Source organism: Ranitomeya variabilis, chromosome 2 (genome assembly GCF_051348905.1).
Source record: "Ranitomeya variabilis isolate aRanVar5 chromosome 2, aRanVar5.hap1, whole genome shotgun sequence".
Taxonomy (NCBI): Eukaryota; Metazoa; Chordata; class Amphibia; order Anura; family Dendrobatidae; genus Ranitomeya; species Ranitomeya variabilis.
This window is the reverse complement of record NC_135233.1, coordinates 877534667-877558679: the sequence shown is the minus strand read 5'-3', so window position 1 is coordinate 877558679 and position 24013 is coordinate 877534667.

Sequence of the window (24013 nt, the reverse complement as noted above, 5' to 3'; positions counted from 1 at the left end):
AGGAAGAATGGCTATTCCTTCACTAGTGATGTTGACAAAGCTTAATTACATTATAGCTTAGGGCTGCAAGTATTGGGGGAAGGAGACATATTGTTACAGGTGAACTCCCAGCACAAGAAAATACATAAATTACAGCTAATAGAAACCAGAGAACAGTTACATACATCAAATGGCATATTATTCAAATACAGGACAGGGCAAAAGTACATATCATGACAATCCCTTCCCCTCCCAATTTGTGTATGTACTAGGGACCTCTACAGGTCGCTGGTTAAGTACACACAGGCAGAGCGTAACTTACATGTGGCTTCATGCAGCCACGAATTGGCATCGTAGCTCTCCCACATCATTGCCCAGGAGAACATCTGCAGGCAGACCACCCATCATCCCAACCACACATCGCCTGACCCCAAAACCAAACTTCAGATCCACAGTGGCTGTGGGAATAGTCCTCCACTGTCCACCAGCCAGTTTAATGACAATCCCAGGTCCTCTATGAATTGCCTCAGGCCGAACCACTCGGGGATCAGCCAGTGTGAGGAAAGCCCCTGAGTCACAAAATCCAATAAGTCTCTGTCCATCCAGCACGACCTCCTGCAAGTGCTTACCTCGATGAGCAGAAGTCATCATAGCTGCTGGTTGCACACCATAAACTCCTAGTGGTGCAACATGGGTGGGTGAGGCACTAGGCCAGTCCTCACGTAGTGGTGACACGTCTTCCTCCATGGCACTTGGCTGTACATAATTAATAATATGACTGGGTACAGGATCAATCCTCATTTGAACAGCTGGGCAGGAGGCTTGCAGATGCCCCGGCTGCCCACATCGATAGCATCTGTGCAGGGTCTTACTCCATCCAAGGCGTCCTCTTGGGCGAGGGGTAAGGGAACCTGGAGGCCGGCTCCCACCTGAAGGTGCTGTAGGGGTTTGAGGACGACTCCTCCATGGGCTGGCTGGGCATGAGGCCTGCAGATGCCCCAGATGCCCACAACCATAACACCTGCGCTCTGCCACTTCCTCTCCTCGTCGTATTCCAGAGAATGCAGTAGAAGCAACTGGAGGCACATTTACACGGGTATCAGCATGAGGTGGTGGCTTAGAGGAACGAGGAACAATGGGGACAGAAGAACTGGGGGCCACCGGTGTTGTGGAGCTGGTAGGCCTCTTTCCATCCTCCAACAGAACCCTCCACTGAGGCTTGATGGTGAGAGCCTCATCAGCGAGAGATGCAGCTTCTTCCACTGTCGCTGGTCTCCTCTCACGCACCCATTCCCTGATCTCAATGGGGCACTGGGCAAAGCATTGTTCTTTTAGGATAACCTGGAGAAAGGTGTTCCAGGTTAAGGCCTCCTCTGCCTCCAGCCAGCGATGACATATTTGTTTGAGTCTATGAGCATATATCTTAAAAGACACTTCCCCATCACAGGCTAAAGTACGGAACTGAGTCCTGTAAGTGTCTGGCGTCACAGCATAATGTTCTAGAATAGTCTGTTTAATCTCCGCATACTCACGGTTAGGGTTGAGCGAAACGGGTCGTTCATTTTCAAAAGTCGCCGACTTTTGGCAAAGTCGGCGTCTCATGAAACCGAGCCGATCCCAGCGTTGCATCGGCCATGCGGTACGCGACTTTCGCGCCAAAGTCGTGTTTCAATTACGCGAAAAGCGCCATTTCTCAGCCAATGAAGGTGAACGCAGAGTGTGGGCAGCGTGATGACATAGGTCCTGGTCCCCACCATCTTAGAGAAGGGCATTGCAGTGATTGGCTTGCTGTCTGCGGCATCACAGGGGCTATAAAGGGGCGTTCCCGCCGACCGCCATCTCACTGCTGCTGCTCTGAGCTTAGGGAGAGGTTGCTGCCGCTTCATTAGAAGCAGAGAGAGCATTAGGCAGGGTCCATTAACCACCAAACCGCTTGTGCTGTAGCGATTTCCACTGTCCAACACCACCTTCGGTGTGCAGGGACAGTGGAAGCTACATTTTTTTTTTTTCTCTCAGCGCTGTAGCTCATTGGGCTGCCCTAGAAGGCTCCCTGATAGCTGTATTCCTGTGTGTACGCCACTGTGCAAACCAACTGCTTTTTTCAAAGCACATATCCTCTTGTTCCTTCCTTTCTGCACAGCTATCTTTTTTGTTTGTCCACACTTTTTATTTAATTTGTGCATCAGTCCACTCCTTATTGCTGCCTGCCATACCTGGCTGAGATTACTGCAGGGAGATAGTAATTGTAGGACAGTTTTTTTTTTTTTTTTTGTGGGAGATTAAGATTGGCATTTCTGCTAGAGTGCCATCCCTGTGTGTGCCATCTCTCACTCAGTGGGCCATAGAAAGCCTATTAATTTTTTTGCTTGATTTGGGTTCTAAAATCTACCTGAAAAAAAATCACTACATCAATCAGTGGGAGATTAATATTGCCCTTTCTGCTTGTGTGCCACTCCTGACTCCTGTGTGTGCCATCTCTCACTCAGTGGGCCATAGAAAGCCTATTTATTTTTTATTATTTTGTTTCTAAAGTCTCCCTGAAAAAGAAAAAAAAATAAAACAGTGGGAGATTAATATTGCCCTTTCTGCTTGTGTGCCACTCCTGACTCCTGTGTGTGCCATCTCTCACTCAGTGGGCCATAGAAAGCCTATTTATTTTTTATTATTTGGTTTCTAAAGTCTCCCTGAAAAAGAAAAAAAAAAAAAAACAGTGGGAGATTAATATTGCCCTTTCTGCTTGTGTGCCACTCCTGACTCCTGTGTGTGCCATCTCTCACTCAGTGGGCCATAGAAAGCCTATTTATTTTTTATTATTTGGTTTCTAAAGTCTCCCTGAAAAAGAAAAAAAAAAGAAAACAGTGGGAGATTAATATTGCCCTTTCTGCTTGTGTGCCACTCCTGACTCCTGTGTGTGCCATCTCTCACTCAGTGGGCCATAGAAAGCCTATTAATTTTTTTGCTTGATTTGGGTTCTAAAATCTACCTGAAAAAAAACCACTACATCAATCAGTGGGAGAAAAATATTGGCCTCAGTCTGGGCTTGTGTGCCACTCCTGACTCCTGTGTGTGCCATCTCTCACTCAGTGGGCCATAGAAAGCCTATTAATTTTTTTGCTTGATTTGGGTTCTAAAATCTACCTGAAAAAAAACACTACATCAATCAGTGGGAGAAAAATATTGGCCTCAGTCAGGGCTTGTGTGCCACTCCTGACTCCTGTGTGTGCCATCTCTCACTCAGTGGGCCATAGAAAGCCTATTAATTTTTTTGCTTGATTTGGGTTCTAAAATCTACCTGAAAAAAAACACTACATCAATCAGTGGGAGAAAAATATTGGCCTCAGTCAGGGCTTGTGTGCCACTCCTGACTCCTGTGTGTGCCATCTCTCACTCAGTGGGCCATAGAAAGCCTATTAATTTTTTTGCTTGATTTGGGTTCTAAAATCTACCTGAAAAAAAAACACTACATCAATCAGTGGGAGAAAAATATTGGCCTCAGTCAGGGCTTGTGTGCCACTCCTGACTCCTGTGTGTGCCATCTCTCACTCAGTGGGCCATAGAAAGCCTATTAATTTTTTTGCTTGATTTGGGTTCTAAAATCTACCTGAAAAAAAAACACTACATCAATCAGTGGGAGAAAAATATTGGCCTCAGTCAGGGCTTGTGTGCCACTCCTGACTCCTGTGTGTGCCATCTCTCACTCAGTGGGCCATAGAAAGCCTATTTATTTTTTATTATTTGGTTTCTAAAGTCTCCCTGAAAAAGAAAAAAAAAAGAAAACAGTGGGAGATTAATATTGCCCTTTCTGCTTGTGTGCCACTCCTGACTCCTGTGTGTGCCATCTCTCACTCAGTGGGCCATAGAAAGCCTATTTATTTTTTATTATTTGGTTTCTAAAGTCTCCCTGAAAAAGAAAAAGAAATAAAACAGTGGGAGATTAATATTGCCCTTTCTGCTTGTGTGCCACTCCTGACTCCTGTGTGTGCCATCTCTCACTCAGTGGGCCATAGAAAGCCTATTTATTTTTTATTATTTGGTTTCTAAAGTCTCCCTGAAAAAGAAAAAAAAAAGAAAACAGTGGGAGATTAATATTGCCCTTTCTGCTTGTGTGCCACTCCTGACTCCTGTGTGTGCCATCTCTCACTCAGTGGGCCATAGAAAGCCTATTTTTTTTTTATTATTTGGTTTCTAAAGTCTCCCTGAAAAAAAAAATAAAAAAAATAAAACAGTGGGAGATTAATATTGCCCTTTCTGCTTGTGTGCCACTCCTGACTCCTGTGTGTGCCATCTCTCACTCAGTGGGCCATAGAAAGCCTATTTATTTTTTATTATTTGTTTTTTAAAGTCTACCTGAAAAAGAAAAAAAAAATAAAACAGTGGGAGATTAATATTGACATTTGTGCTTGAGTGACAGTCCTGCGTGTGTGGCATCTCTGTGATTTGGTGCCACAGAAAACAGAGTGTGTAACATTGTGCCTGATTTTCCTTGTGGTCTCACCAACCTGTTAAGGGATATTGAAATCATACTGAAGTTATAGCTCACCGTGTAAGTTGTTTGACAGCAACAAATAAAGTTACTTTGGTTAAGTTTTTAAAACAATGAGGAAGTCTGGTGCAAGAGGTCGTCGTGGCCGTGGGCGTTCATTGTCAGCTGGTAATGATGGTAGTGGTAGTGGAGCATCAGGTGGTCGTGGGGATAAAAATATTCCACCTAAGTCTGGAGCTGTGGAGCCAGTTTCGTCGTCTGGCTACACAAGGCCTCGAACGCTCTCTTTTCTGGGAGTACGAAAACCGCTTTAAAAGGCGGAGCAGCAACAGCAAGTTTTGGCTTACATTGCAGACTCAGCCTCTAGCTCTTTTGCCTCCTCTTCTGAAACTGGTAAATGTAAAAGCAGCGCGTCGCTTGTGGATGTTCACGGTCAGGGAAAAGTCGCTTCCTTGTCCTCTTCAGCAAAAACTACAACAAGAGAGAAGGATGCAGCAGGCGACACAACGGGTTACTCCATGGAGCTCTTTACACATACCGTCCCTGGCTTAGAAAGTGAAACACTTAACAGGCCATGCCCATTACAAGTAGATTCTGACATGGAGTGCACTGATGCACAGCCACAGCCAGAGTACTATGCTGCTCCTTTGACTCAGACCACCACATTGCCCTCTCAGGGTACTGATCCACAATCAGACCCTGATGAAACTATGTTGCCCCGCCACGAACGCTATACCACCGACCGACACAGTGACACAGACGAAGTTGCACACGAGCTCGAAGAGGAGGTAATAGATGACCCAGTTGTTGACCCCGATTGGCAGCCATTGGGGGAACAGGGTGCAGGCGGCAGTAGTTCAGAAGCGGAGGTGGAGGAGGGGCCGCAGCAGGCATCAACATCGCAACAGGTTCCATCTGCCGGGCCCGTATCTGGCCCAAAACGCGTGTCAAAGCCAAAACCTGTTGGAGGACAGCGTGGCCATCCGGTTAAAGCTCAGTCTGCAATCCCTGAAAAGGGATCCGATGCTAGGAAGAGTGCAGTCTGGCATTTTTTTAAACAACATCCAATTGATCAGCGCAAAGTCATCTGTCAAAAATGTTCAACTAGCTTAAGCAGAGGTCAGAATCTGAAAAGTCTCAATACTAGTTGCATGCATAGACACTTAACCACCATGCATTTTCAAGCCTGGACTAACTACCAAATGTCCCTTAAGGTTGTAGCACCCTCGGCCAATGAAGCTAGTCAGCAACGCAACATCCCTTCCGTCACTGTAAGGCCACCATTTTCCGCACCACCGGCAGTATCTGTGCAGGTTTCTTTGCCAGCCAAAAGCAGTCAGGGTCAGGGAATCACCAGTTTTGTAGGAGGAAATATTGCATCTAGGGCACCGGCGGAAACAATACCGTCTCCAACCGTATCTCAGTCTACCATGTCCACCGGCACACCTGAAAGTTCCACGATCTCCAGCTCTCCAGTCCAGCTCACACTACATGAGACTCTGGTTAGAAAAAGGAAGTACTTATCCTCGCATCCGCGTACACAGGGTTTTAACGCCCACATAGCTAGACTTATCTCGTTAGAGATGATGCCCTACCGGTTAGTTGAAAGCGAAGCTTTCAAAGCCCTGATGGAGTACGCTGAACCACGATACGAGCTACCCAGTCGACACTTTTTTTCCAGAAAAGCCATCCCAGCCCTGCACCAGCATGTTAAACAGCGCATCGTCCATGCACTCAGGCAATCTGTGAGTACAAAGGTGCACCTGACTACAGATGCATGGACCAGTAGGCATGGCCAGGGACGTTATCTGTCCATCACGGCACACTGGGTGAATGTGGTGGATGCAGGGTCCACAGGGGACATCAATTTCGGGACAGTTGTGCCTAGCCCACGGTCTAGGAAACAGTTGGCTGTAGGCGTTCGCACCCCCTCCTCCTCCTCCTCGTCCTCCTGCAGAAGCTACAGCTCTTCCACAGACCGCAGTCGGCCAACCACTCCATCGGCAGATGACACTGTTGCACACCAGTGGTCCCATTATGGGCCAGCTACTGGCAAGCGTCAGCAGGCTGTATTGGCTATGAAGTGTTTGGGCGACAACAGACACACCGCGGAAGTTCTGTCTGAGTTCTTGCAACAAGAAACGCAGTCGTGGCTGGGCACAGTAGATCTTGAGGCAGGCAAGGTAGTGAGTGATAACGGAAGGAATTTCATGGCTGCCATCTCCCTTTCCCAACTGAAACACATTCCTTGCCTGGCTCACACCTTAAACCTGGTGGTGCAGTGCTTATTGAAAACTTATCCTGGGTTCTCCGACCTGCTCCTCAAAGTGCGTGGACTTTGCTCACATATCCGACGTTCGCCTGTACACTCCAGCCATATGCAGACCTATCAGCGGTCTTTGAACCTTCCCCAGCATCGCCTAATCATAGACGTTGCAACAAGGTGGAACTCAACACTGCACATGCTTCAGAGACTGTGCCAACAGAGGCGGGCTGTTATGTTTTTGTGGGAGGATACACATACACGGGCAGGCAGTAGGATGGCAGACATGGAGTTGTCAGGTGTGCAGTGATCGAAGATACAAGACATGTGTCAAGTCCTTCAGTGTTTTGAGGAATGCACACGGCTGGTTAGTGCAGACAACGCCATAATAAGCATGAGCATCCCCCTAATGCGTCTGCTGATGCAAAGTTTGACGCACATAAAGGATCAGGCGTCTGCACCAGAGGAAGAGGAAAGCCTTGATGACAGTCAGCCATTGTCTGGTCAGGGCAGTGTACAGGACGAGGTAGCGGGCGAAGAGGAGGTGGAGGACGAGGAGGATGATGGGGATGAGTATATTTTTAATGCGGAAGCTTTCCCGGGGGCACTGGAAATTGGTTGCGTGGCAAGGCCGGGTTCTGTTTTTTTGAGGGACACAAGTGACGTAGATTTGCCTGAAACTGCCCCTCAACCAATCACAACCGGAGATTTGACAACTGGAACTTTGGCCCACATGGCGGATTATGCCTTACGTATCCTAAAAAGGGACACACGCATTACGAAAATGATGAACGATGACGATTACTGGTTGGCCTGCCTCCTCGATCCACGCTATAAAGGCAAATTGCAAAATATTATGCCACATGAGAACTTGGAACTAATATTAGCAACCAAACAATCAACTCTTGTTGACCGTTTGCTTCAGGCATTCCCAGCACACAGCGCACGTGATCGTTCTCACACGAGCTCCAGGGGGCAGCAGACTAGGAGTGTTAGGGGTGCACACATCAGAAGTGGCGTTGGACAGAGGGGTTTTCTGACCAGGTTGTGGAGTGATTTTGCTATGACCGCAGACAGGACAGGTACTGCTGCATCAATTGAAAGTGACAGGCGACAACATTTTTCCAGTATGGTTACTAACTATTTTTCATCCCTTATCGATGTTATCCCTCAACCGTCATTCCCATTTGATTACTGAGCATCAAAATTAGACACCTGGCCAGAATTGGCAGAATATGCATTGCAGGAGCTTGCTTGCCCGGCAGCAAGTGTCCTATCAGAAAGAGTATTCAGTGCTGCAGGTTCAATATTAACCGAAAAAAGGACTCGTCTGGCTACCCAAAATGTTGACGATCTAACATTCATTAAAATGAACCACAACTGGATTTCGAAATCTTTTGCCCCACCTTGCCCGGCCGACACCTAGCTTTCCTATGAAAAGCTCTTGCCTGTGGACTACTGTGAATTACTTTTCTAATGTCTAATTTTCTGCAGCTGATTGTCCAGCATACGACATGTTTACACCTCCCTAAATGGCCAAACTCCCCACACGGGGCCGTGGTATCGCGACTTGGCGCAAGCACCCGTGAGACTGCTGTTTGTCTGAAGAGGTGGGTGTGCTTGCTTTTGGTCGACGGCATTGCTACTGGGTCCCTCATAGTACAATAAAGTGTCTCTGGCGGTGGTGGTGCGCACCCAACGTCAGACACACTGTTGTAACATGAGGGGCCCTGGGCCTGTACCGCCGGCCACAAGAGAGTTCACCCACCCCCAGGTCAAACATTGCTCTACCACTTCCACAGTTATCTCTCACACTTCCACCAATGTTTAGTCTTTGCGCTGACATCCTTCCATACCTGCCACTGACAATACCATTGTGTTGACATGTATGATGGTACTTAACATAGTCAGGGGCAGTGTCCTCTATTTACCACAGTAAATACTTTGCGCTAAATTAGTAGGTCTGAAACAACGCAGAGGATCCCACCCCTGAACCTAATGATTGCACCCTTTAGTGTTTTTGTTTTGTTTTAATGCGAGACAGTCACATTTAATTGTTGTTTTTGACTACTAACTGGCAGACACTCATTACAATCGGCCTCCATTGACCAGACCACTGCTGCCCGTGTACCCTTGGAAACAATTATAAAGTGCCTACAGCCAGCCTATTTTATTGTGTTAGGCCTTCGAAGCCTGTCTGCGGTCCCTCCTTCCACTAGGCCTCCACTGACCAGACCACTGCTGCCCGTGTACCCCTGGAACCTATTTTACAGTGCCTACAGCCAGCCCATTTTATTATGTTAGGCCTTCGAAGCCTGTCTGCGGTCCCTCCTTCCACTAGGCCTCCACTGACCAGACCACTGCTGCCCGTGTACCCTTGGAAACAATTATAAAGTGCCTACAGCCAGCCCATTTTATTGTGTTAGGCCTTCGAAGCCTGTCTGCGGTCCCTCCTTCCACTAGGCCTCCACTGACCAGACCACTGCTGCCCGTGTACCCCTGGAAACAATTATAAAGTGCCTACAGCCAGCCCATTTTATTGTGTTAGGCCTTCGAAGCCTGTCTCCGGTCCCTCCTTCCACTAGGCCTCCACTGACCAGACCACTGCTGCCCGTGTACCCCTGGAAACAATTATAAAGTGCCTACAGCCAGCCCATTTTATTGTGTTAGGCCTTCGAAGCCTGTCTGCGGTCCCTCCTTCCACTAGGCCTCCACTGACCAGACCACTGCTGCCCGTGTACCCCTGGAACCTATTTTACAGTGCCTACAGCCAGCCCATTTTATTATGTTAGGCCTTCGAAGCCTGTCTGCGGTCCCTCCTTCCACTAGGCCTCCACTGACCAGACCACTGCTGCCCGTGTACCCTTGGAAACAATTATAAAGCGCCTACAGCCAGCCCATTTTATTGTGTTAGGCCTTCGAAGCCTGTCTGCGGTCCCTCCTTCCACTAGGCCTCCACTGACCAGACCACTGCTGCCTGTGTACCCCTGGAACCTAATTTACAGTGCATAGAGCCTATTTTTTTTTTTTTTTTAATATTAATAAAGCCATGATGAACTACGCTGTACCACGCTATGAGCTACCCAGTTGACAATTCTTTTGCGAGAAAAGCCATCCCACCCCTCCACCAGCATGTTAAAGACCGCATTGTCCTTGCTATGTCAATCTTTGAGTCCAAAGGTACACCTGACAACAGACACATGGACCTGTAGGCATGGCCACGGAAGGTTACGTGTCCTTTGTGGCGCAATGGGTTAATGTATTGGATGCATGGTCCACACAGGGGACAGCCTGCTAAGTCTGTCTGCAGTCCCTAATTCAAGTTGTCCTCAACTGAATACAGCTGAGCTTCTACCTTCTGGCTCTGATTAACTGCTGTTTTTTAAAAAATTAGTGGTTCCGGCCTACTAACGGTGTCTGCCCCTCCCTGGTGTTGCCCTCAACTGAATAAAGCTGAGCTTCTACCTTCTGGCTCTGATTAACTGCTGTTTTTTTAAAAATTGGTGGTTCCGGCCTACTAACGGTGTCTGCCCCTCCCTGGTGTTGCCCTCATCTGAATAAAGCTGAGCTTCTACCTTCTGGCTCTGATTAAGTTTTTTTTTTTTTTTTTTTAATTGCTGGATGGGGCCTAATACCTCTGTTTGCTGCTCCCTGGTGTTTGTCCTCAACTGAATAAAGCTGAGCTTCTACCTTCTGGCTCTGATTAACTGCTGTTTTTTTAAAAAAAATGGTGGTTCCGGCCTACTAACGGTGTCTGCCCCTCCCTGGTGTTGCCCTCAACTGAATAAAGCTGAGCTTCTACCTTCTGGCTCTGATTAAGTTGTTTTTTTTTTTTTGTTTTTTTTAATTGCTGGATGGGGCCTAATACCTCTGTTTGCTGCTCCCTGGTGTTTGTCCTCAACTGAATAAAGCTGAGCTTCTACCTTTTGGCTCTGATTAACTGCTGTTTTTTTAAAAATTGGTGGTTCCGGCCTACTAACGGTGTCTGCCCCTCCCTGGTGTTGCCCTCAACTGAATAAAGCTGAGCTTCTACCTTCTGGCTCTGATTAACTGCTGTTTTTTTAAAAATTGGTGGTTCCGGCCTACTAACGGTGTCTGCCCCTCCCTGGTGTTGCCCTCAACTGAATAAAGCTGAGCTTCTACCTTCTGGCTCTGATTAACTGCTGTTTTTTAAAAAATTGGTGGTTCCGGCCTACTAACGGTGTCTGACCCTCCCTGGTGTTGCCCTCAACTGAATAAAGCTGAGCTTCTACCTTCTGGCTCTGATTAACTGCTGTTTTTTTAAAAATTGGTGGTTCCGGCCTACTAACGGTGTCTGCCCCTCCCTGGTGTTGCCCTCAACTGAATAAAGCTGAGCTTCTACCTTCTGGCTCTGATTAACTGCTGTTTTTTTAAAAATTGGTGGTTCCGGCCTACTAACGGTGTCTGCCCCTGCCTGGTGTTGTCCTCAACTGAATAAAGCTGAGCTTCTACCTTCTGGCTCTGATTAAGTTTTTTTTTTTTTTTTTTAATTGCTGGATGGGGCCTAATACCTCTGTTTGCTGCTCCCTGGTGTTTGTCCTCAACTGAATAAAGCTGAGCTTCTACCTTCTGGCTCTGATTAACTGCTGTTTTTTTAAAATTTGGTAGTTCCGGCCTACTAACGGTGTCTGCCCCTCCCTGGTGTTGCCCTCAACTGAATAAAGCTGAGCTTCTACCTTCTGGCTCTGATTAACTGCTGTTTTTTAAAAAATTGGTGGTTACGGCCTACTAACGGTGTCTGCCCCTCCCTGGTGTTGCCCTCAACTGAATAAAGCTGAGCTTCTACCTTCTGGCTCTGATTAACTGCTGTTTTTTTAAAAATTGGTGGTTCCGGCCTACCAACGGTGTCTGCCCCTCCCTGGTGTTGCCCTCAACTGAATAAAGCTGAGCTTCTACCTTCTGGCTCTGATTAACTGCTGTTTTTTTTTAAATTGGTGGTTCCGGCCTACTAACGGTGTCTGCCCCTCCCTGGTGTTGCCCTCAACTGAATAAAGCTGAGCTTCTACCTTCTGGCTCTGATTAACTGCTGTTTTTTTTAAAATTGGTGGTTCCGGCCTACTAACGGTGTCTGCCCCCGCCTGGTGTTGTCCTCAACTGAATAAAGCTGAGCTTCTACCTTCTGGCTCAGATTAACTGCTGTTTTTTTAAAAATTGGTGGTTCCGGCCTACTAACGGTGTCTGCCCCTGCCTGGTGTTGTCCTCAACTGAATAAAGCTGAGCTTCTACCTTCTGGCTCTGATTAACTGCTGTTTTTTTAAAAATTGGTGGTTCCGGCCTACTAACGGTGTCTGCCCCTCCCTGGTGTTGCCCTCAACTGAATAAAGCTGAGCTTCTACCTTCTGGCTCTGATTAACTGCTGTTTTTTTAAAAATTGGTGGTTCCGGCCTACTAACGGTGTCTGCCCCTCCCTGGTGTTGCCCTCAACTGAATAAAGCTGAGCTTCTACCTTCTGGCTCTGATTAACTGCTGTTCTTTTAAAAATTGGTGGTTCCGGCCTACTAACGGTGTCTGCCCCTCCCTGGTGTTGCCCTCAACTGAATAAAGCTGAGCTTCTACCTTCTGGCTCTGATTAACTGCTGTTCTTTTAAAAATTGGTGGTTCCGGCCTACTAACGGTGTCTGCCCCTGCCTGGTGTTGTCCTCAACTGAATAAAGCTGAGCTTCTACCTTCTGGCTCTGATTAAGTTTTTTTTTTTTTTTTTTTTTTTAATTGCTGGATGGGGCCTAATACCTCTGTTTGCTGCTCCCTGGTGTTTGTCCTCAACTGAATAAAGCTGAGCTTCTACCTTCTGGCTCTGATTAACTGCTGTTTTTTTAAAAATTGGTGGTTCCGGCCTACTAACGGTGTCTGCCCCTCCCTGGTGTTGCCCTCAACTGAATAAAGCTGAGCTTCTACCTTCTGGCTCTGATTAACTGCTGTTTTTTTAAAAATTGGTGGTTCCGGCCTACTAACGGTGTCTGCCCCTCCCTGGTGTTGCCCTCAACTGAATAAAGCTGAGCTTCTACCTTCTGGCTCTGATTAACTGCTGTTTTTTTAAAAATTGGTGGTTCCGGCCTACTAACGGTGTCTGCCCCTCCCTGGTGTTGCCCTCAACTGAATAAAGCTGAGCTTCTACCTTCTGGCTCTGATTAACTGCTGTTCTTTTAAAAATTGGTGGTTCCGGCCTACTAACGGTGTCTGCCCCTGCCTGGTGTTGTCCTCAACTGAATAAAGCTGAGCTTCTACCTTCTGGCTCTGATTAAGTTTTTTTTTTTTTTTTTTAATTGCTGGATGGGGCCTAATACCTCTGTTTGCTGCTCCCCGGTGTTTGTCCTCAACTGAATAAAGCTGAGCTTCTACCTTCTGGCTCTGATTAACTGCTGTTTTTTTAAAAATTGGTGGTTCCGGCCTACTAACGGTGTCTGCCCCTCCCTGGTGTTGCCCTCAACTGAATAAAGCTGAGCTTCTACCTTCTGGCTCTGATTAACTGCTGTTTTTTTAAAAATTGGTGGTTCCGGCCTACTAACGGTGTCTGCCCCTCCCTGGTGTTGCCCTCAACTGAATAAAGCTGAGCTTCTACCTTCTGGCTCTGATTAACTGCTGTTTTTTTAAAAATTGGTGGTTCCGGCCTACTAACGGTGTCTGACCCTCCCTGGTGTTGCCCTCAACTGAATAAAGCTGAGCTTCTACCTTCTGGCTCTGATTAACTGCTGTTTTTTTAAAAATTGGTGGTTCCGGCCTACTAACGGTGTCTGCCCCTCCCTGGTGTTGCCATCAACTGAATAAAGCTGAGCTTCTACCTTCTGGCTCTGATTAACTGCTGTTTTTTTAAAAATTGGTGGTTCCGGCCTACTAACGGTGTCTGCCCCTCCCTGGTGTTGCCCTCAACTGAATAAAGCTGAGCTTCTACCTTCTGGCTCTGATTAACAGCTGTTTTTTTTTAAATTGGTGGTTCCGACCTACTAACGGTGTCTGCCCCTGCCTGGTGTTGTCCTCAACTGAATAAAGCTGAGCTTCTACCTTCTGGTTCTGATTAACTGCTGTTTTTTAAAAAATTGGTGGTTCCGGCCTACTAACGGTGTCTGCCCCTGCCTGGTGTTGTCCTCAACTGAATAAAGCTGAGCTTCTACCTTCTGGCTCAGATTAACTGCTGTTTTTTTAAAAATTGGTGGTTCCGGCCTACTAACGGTGTCTGCCCCTCCCTGGTGTTGCCCTCAACTGAATAAAGCTGAGCTTCTACCTTCTGGCTCTGATTAACTGCTGTTTTTTTAAAAATTGGTGGTTCCGGCCTACTAACGGTGTCTGCCCCTCCCTGGTGTTGCCCTCAACTGAATAAAGCTGAGCTTCTACCTTCTGGCTCTGATTAACTGCTGTTTTTTTTTAAATTGGTGGTTCCGACCTACTAACGGTGTCTGCCCCTGCCTGGTGTTGTCCTCAACTGAATAAAGTTGAGCTTCTACCTTCTGGTTCTGATTAACTGCTGTTTTTTAAAAAATTGGTGGTTCCGGCCTACTAACGGTGTCTGCCCCTGCCTGGTGTTGTCCTCAACTGAATAAAGCTGAGCTTCTACCTTCTGGCTCAGATTAACTGCTGTTTTTTTAAAAATTGGTGGTTCCGGCCTACTAACGGTGTCTGCCCCTCCCTGGTGTTGCCCTCAACTGAATAAAGCTGAGCTTCTACCTTCTGGCTCTGATTAACTGCTGTTTTTTTAAAAATTGGTGGTTCCGGCCTACTAACGGTGTCTGCCCCTCCCTGGTGTTGCCCTCAACTGAATAAAGCTGAGCTTCTACCTTCTGGCTCTGATTAACTGCTGTTTTTTTTAAAATTGGTGGTTCCGACCTAATAACGGTGTCTGCCCCTGCCTGGTGTTGTCCTCAACTGAATAAAGCTGAGCTTCTACCTTCTGGTTCTGATTAACTGCTGTTTTTTAAAAAATTGGTGGTTCCGGCCTACTAACGGTGTCTGCCCCTGCCTGGTGTTGTCCTCAACTGAATAAAGCTGAGCTTCTACCTTCTGGTTCTGATTAACTGCTGTTTTTTAAAAAATTGGTGGTTCCGGCCTACTAACGGTGTCTGCCCCTGCCTGGTGTTGTCCTCAACTGAATAAAGCTGAGCTTCTACCTTCTGGCTCTGATTAAGTTTTTTTTTTTTTTTTTTTAATTGCTGGATGGGGCCTAATACCTCTGTTTGCTGCTCCCTGGTGTTTGTCCTCAACTGAATAAAGCTGAGCTTCTACCTTCTGGCTCTGATTAACTGCTTTTTTTTACAAATTGGTGGTTCCGGCCTACTAACGGTGTCTGCCCCTCCCTGGTGTTGCCCTCAACTGAATAAAGCTGAGCTTCTACCTTCTGGCTCTGATTAACTGCTGTTTTTTTAAAAATTGGTGGTTCCGGCCTACTAACGGTGTCTGCTCCTCCCTGGTGTTGCCCTCAACTGAATAAAGCTGAGCTTCTACCTTCTGGCTCTGATTAACTGCTGTTTTTTTAAAAATTGGTGGTTGCGGCCTACTAACGGTGTCTGCCCCTCCCTGGTGTTGCCCTCAACTGAATAAAGCTGAGCTTCTACCTTCTGGCTCTGATTAACTGCTGTTCTTTTAAAAATTGGTGGTTCCGGCCTACTAACGGTGTCTGCCCCTGCCTGGTGTTGTCCTCAACTGAATAAAGCTGAGCTTCTACCTTCTGGCTCTGATTAAGTTTTTTTTTTTTTTTTTTAATTGCTGGATGGGGCCTAATACCTCTGTTTGCTGCTCCCTGGTGTTTGTCCTCAACTGAATAAAGCTGAGCTTCTACCTTCTGGCTCTGATTAACTGCTGTTTTTTTAAAAATTGGTGGTTCCGGCCTACTAACGGTGTCTGCCCCTCCCTGGTGTTGCCCTCAACTGAATAAAGCTGAGCTTCTACCTTCTGGCTCTGATTAACTGCTGTTTTTTTAAAAATTGGTGGTTCCGGCCTACTAACGGTGTCTGCCCCTCCCTGGTGTTGCCCTCAACTGAATAAAGCTGAGCTTCTACCTTCTGGCTCTGATTAACTGCTGTTTTTTTAAAAATTGGTGGTTCCGGCCTACTAACGGTGTCTGACCCTCCCTGGTGTTGCCCTCAACTGAATAAAGCTGAGCTTCTACCTTCTGGCTCTGATTAACTGCTGTTTTTTTAAAAATTGGTGGTTCCGGCCTACTAACGGTGTCTGCCCCTCCCTGGTGTTGCCATCAACTGAATAAAGCTGAGCTTCTACCTTCTGGCTCTGATTAACTGCTGTTTTTTTAAAAATTGGTGGTTCCGGCCTACTAACGGTGTCTGCCCCTCCCTGGTGTTGCCCTCAACTGAATAAAGCTGAGCTTCTACCTTCTGGCTCTGATTAACAGCTGTTTTTTTTAAAATTGGTGGTTCCGACCTACTAACGGTGTCTGCCCCTGCCTGGTGTTGTCCTCAACTGAATAAAGCTGAGCTTCTACCTTCTGGTTCTGATTAACTGCTGTTTTTTAAAAAATTGGTGGTTCCGGCCTACTAACGGTGTCTGCCCCTGCCTGGTGTTGTCCTCAACTGAATAAAGCTGAGCTTCTACCTTCTGGCTCAGATTAACTGCTGTTTTTTTAAAAATTGGTGGTTCCGGCCTACTAACGGTGTCTGCCCCTCCCTGGTGTTGCCCTCAACTGAATAAAGCTGAGCTTCTACCTTCTGGCTCTGATTAACTGCTGTTTTTTTAAAAATTGGTGGTTCCAGCCTACTAACGGTGTCTGCCCCTCCCTGGTGTTGCCCTCAACTGAATAAAGCTGAGCTTCTACCTTCTGGCTCTGATTAACTGCTGTTTATTTTAAATTGGTGGTTCCGACCTACTAACGGTGTCTGCCCCTGCCTGGTGTTGTCCTCAACTGAATAAAGTTGAGCTTCTACCTTCTGGTTCTGATTAACTGCTGTTTTTTAAAAAATTGGTGGTTCCGGCCTACTAACGGTGTCTGCCCCTGCCTGGTGTTGTCCTCAACTGAATAAAGCTGAGCTTCTACCTTCTGGCTCAGATTAACTGCTGTTTTTTTAAAAATTGGTGGTTCCGGCCTACTAACGGTGTCTGCCCCTCCCTGGTGTTGCCCTCAACTGAATAAAGCTGAGCTTCTACCTTCTGGCTCTGATTAACTGCTGTTTTTTAAAAAATTGGTGGTTCCGGCCTACTAACGGTGTCTGCCCCTCCCTGGTGTTGCCCTCAACTGAATAAAGCTGAGCTTCTACCTTCTGGCTCTGATTAACTGCTGTTCTTTTAAAAATTGGTGGTTCCGGCCTACTAACGGTGTCTGCCCCTGCCTGGTGTTGTCCTCAACTGAATAAAGCTGAGCTTCTACCTTCTGGCTCTGATTAAGTTTTTTTTTTTTTTTTTTAATTGCTGGATGGGGCCTAATACCTCTGTTTGCTGCTCCCTGGTGTTTGTCCTCAACTGAATAAAGCTGAGCTTCTACCTTCTGGCTCTGATTAACTGCTGTTTTTTTAAAAATTGGTGGTTCCGGCCTACTAACGGTGTCTGCCCCTCCCTGGTGTTGCCCTCAACTGAATAAAGCTGAGCTTCTACCTTCTGGCTCTGATTAACTGCTGTTTTTTTAAAAATTGGTGGTTCCGGCCTACTAACGGTGTCTGCCCCTCCCTGGTGTTGCCCTCAACTGAATAAAGCTGAGCTTCTACTTTCTGGCTCTGATTAACTGCTGTTTTTTTAAAAATTGGTGGTTCCGGCCTACTAACGGTGTCTGACCCTCCCTGGTGTTGCCCTCAACTGAATAAAGCTGAGCTTCTACCTTCTGGCTCTGATTAACTGCTGTTTTTTTAAAAATTGGTGGTTCCGGCCTACTAACGGTGTCTGCCCCTCCCTGGTGTTGCCATCAACTGAATAAAGCTGAGCTTCTACCTTCTGGCTCTGATTAACTGCTGTTTTTTTAAAAATTGGTGGTTCCGGCCTACTAACGGTGTCTGCCCCTCCCTGGTGTTGCCCTCAACTGAATAAAGCTGAGCTTCTACCTTCTGGCTCTGATTAACAGCTGTTTTTTTTAAAATTGGTGGTTCCGACCTACTAACGGTGTCTGCCCCTGCCTGGTGTTGTCCTCAACTGAATAAAGCTGAGCTTCTACCTTCTGGTTCTGATTAACTGCTGTTTTTTAAAAAATTGGTGGTTCCGGCCTACTAACGGTGTCTGCCCCTGCCTGGTGTTGTCCTCAACTGAATAAAGCTGAGCTTCTACCTTCTGGCTCAGATTAACTGCTGTTTTTTTAAAAATTGGTGGTTCCGGCCTACTAACGGTGTCTGCCCCTCCCTGGTGTTGCCCTCAACTGAATAAAGCTGAGCTTCTACCTTCTGGCTCTGATTAACTGCTGTTTTTTTAAAAATTGGTGGTTCCAGCCTACTAACGGTGTCTGCCCCTCCCTGGTGTTGCCCTCAACTGAATAAAGCTGAGCTTCTACCTTCTGGCTCTGATTAACTGCTGTTTATTTTAAATTGGTGGTTCCGACCTACTAACGGTGTCTGCCCCTGCCTGGTGTTGTCCTCAACTGAATAAAGTTGAGCTTCTACCTTCTGGTTCTGATTAACTGCTGTTTTTTAAAAAATTGGTGGTTCCGGCCTACTAACGGTGTCTGCCCCTGCCTGGTGTTGTCCTCAACTGAATAAAGCTGAGCTTCTACCTTCTGGCTCAGATTAACTGCTGTTTTTTTAAAAATTGGTGGTTCCGGCCTACTAACGGTGTCTGCCCCTCCCTGGTGTTGCCCTCAACTGAATAAAGCTGAGCTTCTACCTTCTGGCTCTGATTAACTGCTGTTTTTTTAAAAATTGGTGGTTCCGGCCTACTAACGGTGTCTGCCCCTCCCTGGTGTTGCCCTCAACTGAATAAAGCTGAGCTTCTACCTTCTGGCTCTGATTAACTGCTGTTTTTTTTAAAATTGGTGGTTCCGACCTAATAACGGTGTCTGCCCCTGCCTGGTGTTGTCCTCAACTGAATAAAGCTGAGCTTCTACCTTCTGGTTCTGATTAACTGCTGTTTTTTAAAAAATTGGTGGTTCCGGCCTACTAACGGTGTCTGCCCCTGCCTGGTGTTGTCCTCAACTGAATAAAGCTGAGCTTCTACCTTCTGGCTCAGATTAACTGCTGTTTTTTAAAAAATTGGTGGTTCCGGCCTACTAACGGTGTCTGCCCCTCCCTGGTGTTGCCCTCAACTGAATAAAGCTGAGCTTCTACCTTCTGGCTCTGATTAAGTTTTTTTTTTTTTTTTTTTGTTTTTTAATTGCTGGATGGGGCCTAATACCTCTGTTTTCTGCTCCCTGGTGTTTGTCCTCAACTGAATAAAGCTGAGCTTCTACCTTCTGGCTCTGATTAACTGCTGTTTTTTTTAAAATTGGTGGTTCCGGCCTACTAACGGTGTCTGCCCCTCCCTGGTGTTGCCCTCAACTGAATAAAGCTGAGCTTCTACCTTCTGGCTCTGATTAACTGCTGTTTTTTTAAAAATTGGTAGTTCCGGCCTACTAACGGTGTCTGCCCCTCCCTGGTGTTGCCCTCAACTGAATAAAGCTGAGCTTCTACCTTCTGGCTCTGATTAACTGCTGTTCTTTTAAAAATTGGTGGTTCCGGCCTACTAACGGTGTCTGCCCCTCCCTGGTGTTGCCCTCAACTGAATAAAGCTGAGCTTCTACCTTCTGGCTCTGATTAAGTTTTTTTTTTTTTTTTTTTGTTTTTTAATTGCTGGATGGGGCCTAATACCTCTGTTTTCTGCTCCCTGGTGTTTGTCCTCAACTGAATAAAGCTGAGCTTCTACCTTCTGGCTCTGATTAGCTGCTGTTTTTTTTTAAATTGGTGGTTCCGGCCTACTAACGGTGTCTGCCCCTCCCTGGTGTTGCCCTCAACTGAATAAAGCTGAGCTTCTACCTTCTGGCTCTGATTAACTGCTGTTTTTTAAAAAATTGGTGGTTCCGGCCTACTAACGGTGTCTGCCCCTCCCTGGTGTTGCCCTCAACTGAATAAAGCTGAGCTTCTACCTTCTGGCTCTGATTAACTGCTGTTCTTTTAAAAATTGGTGGTTCCGGCCTACTAACGGTGTCTGCCCCTGCCTGGTGTTGTCCTCAACTGAATAAAGCTGAGCTTCTACCTTCTGGCTCTGATTAAGTTTTTTTTTTTTTTTTTTTTTTTTAATTGCTGGATGGGGCCTAATACCTCTGTTTGCTGCTCCCTGGTGTTTGTCCTCAACTGAATAAAGCTGAGCTTCTACCTTCTGGCTCTGATTAACTGCTGTTTTTTAAAAAATTGGTGGTTCCGGCCTACTAACGGTGTCTGCCCCTCCCTGGTGTTGCCCTCAACTGAATAAAGCTGAGCTTCTACCTTCTGGCTCTGATTAACTGCTGTTTTTTTAAAAATTGGTGGTTCCGGCCTACTAACGGTGTCTGACCCTCCCTGGTGTTGCCCTCAACTGAATAAAGCTGAGCTTCTACCTTCTGGCTCTGATTAACTGCTGTTTTTTAAAAAATTGGTGGTTCCGACCTACTAACGGTGTCTGCCCCTGCCTGGTGTTGTCCTCAACTGAATAAAGTTGAGCTTCTACCTTCTGGTTCTGATTAACTGCTGTTTTTTAAAAAATTGGTGGTTCCGGCCTACTAACGGTGTCTGCCCCTGCCTGGTGTTGTCCTCAACTGAATAAAGCTGAGCTTCTACCTTCTGGCTCTGATTAACTGCTGTTTTTTTAAAAATTGGTGGTTCCGGCCTACTAACGGTGTCTGCCCCTCCCTGGTGTTGCCCTCAACTGAATAAAGCTGAGCTTCTACCTTCTGGCTCTGATTAACTGCTGTTTTTTTAAAAATTGGTGGTTCCGGCCTACTAACGGTGTCTGCCCCTCCCTGGTGTTGCCCTCAACTGAATAAAGCTGAGCTTCTACCTTCTGGCTCTGATTAACTGCTGTTTTTTTTAAAATTGGTGGTTCCGACCTAATAACGGTGTCTGCCCCTGCCTGGTGTTGTCCTCAACTGAATAAAGCTGAGCTTCTACCTTCTGGTTCTGATTAACTGCTGTTTTTTAAAAAATTGGTGGTTCCGGCCTACTAACGGTGTCTGCCCCTGCCTGGTGTTGTCCTCAACTGAATAAAGCTGAGCTTCTACCTTCTGGTTCTGATTAACTGCTGTTTTTTAAAAAATTGTTGGTTCCGGCCTACTAACGGTGTCTGCCCCTGCCTGGTGTTGTCCTCAACTGAATAAAGCTGAGCTTCTACCTTCTGGCTCTGATTAAGTTTTTTTTTTTTTTTTTTTTAATTGCTGGATGGGGCCTAATACCTCTGTTTGCTGCTCCCTGGTGTTTGTCCTCAACTGAATAAAGCTGAGCTTCTACCTTCTGGCTCTGATTAACTGCTGTTTTTTTACAAATTGGTGGTTCCGGCCTACTAACGGTGTCTGCCCCTCCCTGGTGTTGCCCTCAACTGAATAAAGCTGAGCTTCTACCTTCTGGCTCTGATTAACTGCTGTTTTTTTAAAAATTGGTGGTTCCGGCCTACTAACGGTGTCTGCCCCTCCCTGGTGTTGCCCTCAACTGAATAAAGCTGAGCTTCTACCTTCTGGCTCTGATTAACTGCTGTTTTTTTAAAAATTGGTGGTTCCGGCCTACTAACGGTGTCTGCCCCTCCCTGGTGTTGCCCTCAACTGAATAAAGCTGAGCTTCTACCTTCTGGCTCTGATTAACTGCTGTTCTTTTAAAAATTGGTGGTTCCGGCCTACTAACGGTGTCTGCCCCTGCCTGGTGTTGTCCTCAACTGAATAAAGCTGAGCTTCTACCTTCTGGCTCTGATTAAGTTTTTTTTTTTTTTTTTTTTTTTTAATTGCTGGATGGGGCCTAATACCTCTGTTTGCTGCTCCCTGGTGTTTGTCCTCAACTGAATAAAGCTGAGCTTCTACCTTCTGGCTCTGATTAACTGCTGTTTTTTTAAAAATTGGTGGTTCCGGCCTACTAACGGTGTCTGCCCCTCCCTGGTGTTGCCCTCAACTGAATAAAGCTGAGCTTCTACCTTCTGGCTCTGATTAACTGCTGTTTTTTTAAAAATTGGTGGTTCCGGCCTACTAACGGTGTCTGCCCCTCCCTGGTGTTGCCCTCAACTGAATAAAGCTGAGCTTCTACCTTCTGGCTCTGATTAACTGCTGTTTTTTTAAAAATTGGTGGTTCCGGCCTACTAACGGTGTCTGACCCTCCCTGGTGTTGCCCTCAACTGAATAAAGCTGAGCTTCTACCTTCTGGCTCTGATTAACTGCTGTTTTTTTAAAAATTGGTGGTTCCGGCCTACTAACGGTGTCTGCCCCTCCCTGGTGTTGCCATCAACTGAATAAAGCTGAGCTTCTACCTTCTGGCTCTGATTAACTGCTGTTTTTTTAAAAATTGGTGGTTCCGGCCTACTAACGGTGTCTGCCCCTCCCTGCTGTTGCCCTCAACTGAATAAAGCTGAGCTTCTACCTTCTGGCTCTGATTAACAGCTGTTTTTTTTAAAATTGGTGGTTCCGACCTACTAACGGTGTCTGCCCCTGCCTGGTGTTGTCCTCAACTGAATAAAGCTGAGCTTCTACCTTCTGGTTCTGATTAACTGCTGTTTTTTAAAAAATTGGTGGTTCTGGCCTACTAACGGTGTCTGCCCCTGCCTGGTGTTGTCCTCAACTGAATAAAGCTGAGCTTCTACCTTCTGGCTCAGATTAACTGCTGTTTTTTTAAAAATTGGTGGTTCCGGCCTACTAACGGTGTCTGCCCCTCCCTGGTGTTGCCCTCAACTGAATAAAGCTGAGCTTCTACCTTCTGGCTCTGATTAACTGCTGTTTTTTTAAAAATTGGTGGTTCCGGCCTACTAACGGTGTCTGCCCCTCCCATGTGTTGCCCTCAACTGAATAAAGCTGAGCTTCTACCTTCTGGCTCTGATTAACTGCTGTTTATTTTAAATTGGTGGTTCCGACCTACTAACGGTGTCTGCCCCTGCCTGGTGTTGTCCTCAACTGAATAAAGTTGAGCTTCTACCTTCTGGTTCTGATTAACTGCTGTTTTTTAAAAAATTGGTGGTTCCGGCCTACTAACGGTGTCTGCCCCTGCCTGGTGTTGTCCTCAACTGAATAAAGCTGAGCTTCTACCTTCTGGCTCAGATTAACTGCTGTTTTTTTAAAAATTGGTGGTTCCGGCCTACTAACGGTGTCTGCCCCTCCCTGGTGTTGCCCTCAACTGAATAAAGCTGAGCTTCTACCTTCTGGCTCTGATTAACTGCTGTTTTTTTAAAAATTGGTGGTTCCGGCCTACTAACGGTGTCTGCCCCTCCCTGGTGTTGCCCTCAACTGAATAAAGCTGAGCTTCTACCTTCTGGCTCTGATTAACTGCTGTTTTTTTTAAAATTGGTGGTTCCGACCTAATAACGGTGTCTGCCCCTGCCTGGTGTTGTCCTCAACTGAATAAAGCTGAGCTTCTACCTTCTGGTTCTGATTAACTGCTGTTTTTTAAAAAATTGGTGGTTCCGGCCTACTAACGGTGTCTGCCCCTGCCTGGTGTTGTCCTCAACTGAATAAAGCTGAGCTTCTACCTTCTGGCTCAGATTAACTGCTGTTTTTTTAAAAATTGGTGGTTCCGGCCTACTAACGGTGTCTGCCCCTCCCTGGTGTTGCCCTCAACTGAATAAAGCTGAGCTTCTACCTTCTGGCTCTGATTAAGTTTTTTTTTTTTTTTTTTTGTTTTTTAATTGCTGGATGGGGCCTAATACCTCTGTTTTCTGCTCCCTGGTGTTTGTCCTCAACTGAATAAAGCTGAGCTTCTACCTTCTGGCTCTGATTAACTGCTGTTTTTTTTAAAATTGGTGGTTCCGGCCTACTAACGGTGTCTGCCCCTCCCTGGTGTTGCCCTCAACTGAATAAAGCTGAGCTTCTACCTTCTGGCTCTGATTAACTGCTGTTTTTTTAAAAATTGGTAGTTCCGGCCTACTAACGGTGTCTGCCCCTCCCTGGTGTTGCCCTCAACTGAATAAAGCTGAGCTTCTACCTTCTGGCTCTGATTAACTGCTGTTCTTTTAAAAATTGGTGGTTCCGGCCTACTAACGGTGTCTGCCCCTCCCTGGTGTTGCCCTCAACTGAATAAAGCTGAGCTTCTACCTTCTGGCTCTGATTAAGTTTTTTTTTTTTTTTTTTTGTTTTTTAATTGCTGGATGGGGCCTAATACCTCTGTTTTCTGCTCCCTGGTGTTTGTCCTCAACTGAATAAAGCTGAGCTTCTACCTTCTGGCTCTGATTAGCAGCTGTTTTTTTTAAAATTGGTGGTTCCGGCCTACTAACGGTGTCTG